The sequence below is a fragment of the Prionailurus bengalensis genome, chromosome A1, assembly GCF_016509475.1.
Source record: "Prionailurus bengalensis isolate Pbe53 chromosome A1, Fcat_Pben_1.1_paternal_pri, whole genome shotgun sequence".
Classification (NCBI taxonomy): domain Eukaryota; kingdom Metazoa; phylum Chordata; class Mammalia; order Carnivora; family Felidae; genus Prionailurus; species Prionailurus bengalensis.
Window position 1 is genome coordinate 32,339,814 of NC_057343.1, and position 5,318 is coordinate 32,345,131.

The following is a 5,318-nucleotide window of genomic DNA, read 5'->3' on the forward strand; positions in this document are numbered from 1 at the left end:
CATGTGCCTGAGAGATATTCATCAGATATGTTCTGACTTTTGCAAAGTGCTTGTCAACTTTTGATATTAAGGTCATGTTGGCAATATAAAATTAATTATTTCTTTGCTAAAATCTGGAAAAATTTTGCAACATTGATGTTATTTCTTTCTTAAAAATATAGAACAAGTACATGGGAAACCATCTGCACATAAGGTTTTCTCCTTTTTTTTAATTATAGATCTATTTTTATAAGGTATATAACAATTTAGATTTTCTATTCTTTTTTGAGTTCTACAGGAATTTGTCTATATAGCCAAAGTCACTGCCAAAAATTGTAAATACTTTTGTTATTTTTATGTCTAGAACCTTCAGTGATGATCATTTCGGTTCTTTCTGTTTTTGATCAGATTTTATAAGCATTCATCAATTTGATTAACCTTTTAGCATTGTCATTGTTCTCAACTGCATTTTATTTTCTATTTCATTGCTTTCTTCTTTTATCTTCATTGTTTTTTCCTTTATCCTCTTTTGTTTTTTTTTTGATGTCTGTTTTTTTTTTGTTTGTTTTGTTTTGGGTTTTTTTGGAACTTATTGAGATGGAGCTTAAAAAGTGTACATTTGTTCAAAACCATGATAAGTAAAAATGCTAGTGAGTAGATTGGTCCAATCTTTCAGTTCCATAAGGAATGGGCAATTCATAAATAATAACTATTTTACTTCACAGAACTTCTGCAAATTAGAATCAGTACAGCCACTACAAGAAGTATTTTATAAGATTATTAGTTTTTCTTATCTCATTTAAGCAAACATATGAAATGAAAGCTATTTTTCATTCCGTACAAAGAATGTTTTTAAAAAATCACTGCAGGGGCTCCTGGGTGGCTCAGTCGGTTAAGCATCCAACTTTGGCTCAGGTCATGATCACACAGCTCATGAGTTCAAGCCCCGCATCCGGCTCTGTGCTGACAGCTCAGAGCCTGGAACCTTCTTCAGAACCTGTCTCTGTCTCTGTGTCCCTCCCTGCTCACACACTGTCTTTCTCTCAAATATAAATAAAAGTTAACAAAAATTATTTAAAAAGTCACTGCAGGGATGACTTATCCAAGTGTCCATAAGTTTTATACTGTCAATCCAGTATGCAATGCAAAACAGAAGAAATGTTAAAAGAACCTGTATGGAAAAATATCAGACATATGGATATGAGTTTGATAAACTGAGGTCTATATTACAGAAGTGTGAGTCATAGCTCAATTTAGGAAAAAAAATGCAAAAGTTTTTTTAAAGGAAGTATAGCTCTGTACATAATTCTTTATTGACTAGCTGATGAGATAGTAAGTGGCATGAAAGCTCTGGGTGAAAATAACTGTCTTTAAATAGAACGAAGCCATTGTGCAACTAGAAACTTCTTTTTCCTTAAAGTTTAAACAATTTTCCTATTTGAAGGGAACATAAGAGAGAAAGAAATGTTGAACCACAACTCTCTAGAAGAAATAAAGTGCATCTCTTAATTCTTAACTTTAGTTCTTTTTAAAAAATATGTATCTATTTATAACATGTGATATATAATTTTTAAAAGTATATATATGCTTTATGCAACACACACACAAACACAGCTGTAAATGAGATACAGACTGGGAGTAATTTTTTCTGCACATTATTTTAGGAAAAGTTATCATTCTTTTCATATGATGATAGTTAATAATATAATAATAATAGTATAATAGTAATAATAGTATATTGTGAACGATAAAATTGATAAAAAATGCTGTGAGAAATCTACATATGTTGGACCACTGGAAATTAATTGCAATCTATTTTTAAAATATATTTCATACAATACTATAGGAGATAAACTGAGAGACAAACCTTTATTTAGAATAAACCATACCGTGAGAGTGATATTTGAAGACACGTTTGATTAGGAATAACATTACGTGTTTGAAAGAAACTCGTAGACCTCTTAAAGGAAAGCAAAGCAACCAGCTGCAGTCCAGTGTTGCACAGTAATAGCTTCTGTATTTGTTCACTGGCTCTAACAAAGCTTGCAGTTTCCCCTTACCTTAGTGCTCTGCCTTACGTCAGTGAATACACCATTAAAATACAGATAATAATCTGCATTGTCTATCAGTTCATGAATATTTGTTTGAAATACTCTATGTATTGCTTACCTCACATACAGTCTTAGTCTCATGATTCCTTATAACAACAACCATACTGTTGTTTTACATTGTTAGTAACCTAAAATGTGTCGCTGTGCCATAAAAACTCTCTTGGCTATATATCATGATAATAATGCGTAAGAATATGTGTTTTTTGTTTTTTTACAAATTTCTCATTATAAAATAAATGTCATGGGGATATAACGTATATAGCATGATGAGTATAGTTAATAACACTGTATTGCATATTTAAAAGTGACTAAAAGATAGATCTTAAAACTTATCACAAAAGGGACGCCAGGGTAGTTCAGTTGGTTAAGCGTCTGACCTTGGCTCAAGTCATGATCTCACAGTTCCTGAGTTAGTACCCTGTATGTGGCTCTCGGCTATCAGCACAGAGCCAGCTTTGGATCCTCTGTCCCCTCTCTCTCTGCCCCTCCTCCACTTGAGCTACCATCGTCTCTCTCAATAAATGAATAAATAAATAAATAAATAAATAAACTAACTAACTAACTAACTCAACAACTTATCACAAGAAAAAAATGTAACTGTGTATGGTACCTAGGTATCATAACATAACATAAGATAACCTAGGTACATAACAACTAGTTACCTAGTTGTTACCTAGACTTATCGCGGAGCTCATTTGGCAATATCTACAAATACCAAATCATTATGCTGTATGCTTGAAAAAATAATCAACACCCTACCCAGATTCAGTGTGAGAAACCATAGAATAAATCAGTGTTTGAGCTGGATAGGCCCTAGGAATCATCTACTAAACTCCCTGCTTTCTGAGGAACACTTCGTGCTCTAATTGACAAAGATCCAAAGATCTTTGTGTTATACCAGAAGATTGACTGTATGTGACACAAACATAGATACCCTTCCACACACACACACCCTTCCACAATCCCACTGTACAGGAATAAAAATGATTCCTAAAGCTATATTAAAAAAACAAACAAAAAACACCTCTGTTTTAGAGTCCAAGACCAAAATTCAATGCCACATTTGTGGCTTACTAGCTTTTGAATCTTGGGCAAGTTCTAATACTCTGGCGAAGTCATTTACCATTTATATCTTTTGATTTCCTTCTCTGTAAACTTAAGACTCATCATAGAATTTGTTTTATAGGACTGCTGTAAGGATCAAATGACAAAGTGTTTAACAATTATTGTAAAATCTCAATGACTTAAATTTTGTGGTCTACCTTAAATGACTTTGTGTATTCAAAATGGCCCACAACATGTAACACGTGTTTCATGCACATTATTTAATAGCATTTAGTGGTAAAAACCATGAGTTATTGAGTGAGCCTGTCAGCATGGAATCCTGGTTCTTCCAGTTTCTAGCCAGTTACCTTGGGCAAATTATATAACGTTTCAGGTTATTGAAATGATTAAATTATCTGATTAAAAAAATACCTAATTGTTTATGAAACCCTTAAAACAGTGCATATACTATATAGCAATATACAATAAATATTAATGTTTAGTAATACTCGTGTTATAAAATAATATTGATATTAATAATTATTGTAATAACTTCAGCTTGGACACATTCACTGCTTAATACTGGAAAGACATTTCTCTGGATTTTAAGTCTCTATCCTTGTGTTGAGTGAAAGGAAAAAGGGAAAAAGTCCCTGGTATTTTAACGCTCAAAAATTCGATCATCTACTGTATCAGCTTTAATGCACAGTACTGATATTAAGGTAACTGAATAGTGGGGGTATGACCCACTAATATATCTCAATCAATTATGACTCATGCCATATCAAATCTCTTACTAAAATAAATTAAAATAGCAAAGTTTATAAAAATGTATTTATAATTTTTCCCTGACATGAAGTCAGTCTTACTCATTTGACTTCACATAATGCTTTCTTGAGTGAAAGAGAGAAATATAGTTACAGCAATGAAAATGAAGCACGATTTATACCCATTATTGATGCAAACCATGGAATCAAGTGCCAAATGTGAGTTACAATATTTTCCACTGACTGTGATAGAAAAAAACAAAACAAACCTAAGTTGCTATCATGCTCATAGACTTTTATCCTATTCAAAAGCATGGGAAATATCCATACTTCTTTTTGGGTCCTGGAGGACTGCTATCTGCCTGCCCCTTCATCTCCCCAGTGCAGGCTAATTGGAGGTCCAGCCTTCAGGCAGTAGCTGGGAAAGTCAGGATATTGGATGTACAGTCTACCCCTATGAGGGAGAAACTAGGGTTGGGTGTTTTTGCTCAGTCACTCTGTACTGAGCCAGAGGGAATGGTTGCTAGGAGTGTTTTTGCATCCACTAGCACCACCTCTCTGTTTTCATGTGATCCTGGGGGACTGTAGAATGCCTAGTCTTTTCAGCTCCCAGAGCTAGGTAATTTGGAACCAGTCTGTCAAGTGGTGGCCATAACAAGTGGGTAATGGATGTATGGACAAGCTCCTTCCAGAGAGAAGCTGAAGAGCTGGTTTACTTTTGGAGACAACTGAAGGAAGATGGCTGGGGTTGAGGCCACAAGCTCTATGAGGCTCCCAGAAGAATCCCAGTCAATTCTCACATGCAGACTGATTAGAAGCCGGAAGCTCAGGCCACAGCTTGAAAAATATGTAGTCAGATCCCTTCCAGGTGTTTCTGCCTGCTGTCTCTGTACTCAGCATGAGGGACAGTTTTAAGAAGTGCTTTGTACTCATTTTAAAACTGTATTTTTGTGTAACATGGTCCTGTGGTACTTGTGTATACCAAGCCCCATTGGCTATCAGAGCAAGTTGATTTGAGGGCCCTGCCCCTTGAGTGAGAGCCAAAAACCTTGGGGTACAAGATGTGTGGAGAAGTTTCTTTCTAGGGGGTAGCCTTAGAAAAAAAAACAAACAGAGGGCCTAGACTAAACACTAGTTTGTATTGTTGGAGCCAACCTGCAGTAGAATGTGGGGAAATGCCCACCAGCTCTTTCAGGCTCTCAGAAAGATGCAGGGTGTTGAGAAGCCTGACCCTCAGGCAGCAGCTGGCAAAGTATGCAGCCAAACCACTTTAAGGGAGAAACTGGGGGATGGTCTTTTGTGCCTGTTGCTCACACCGAGTCCAGGTGTATAGGCATGAAGAGTGTTCACCTGCCTGTTTAAAAAATAGCTTCTTTGTTTGCTACAGTGCTGTGGAGCTCATGAATGCAAACTCTGT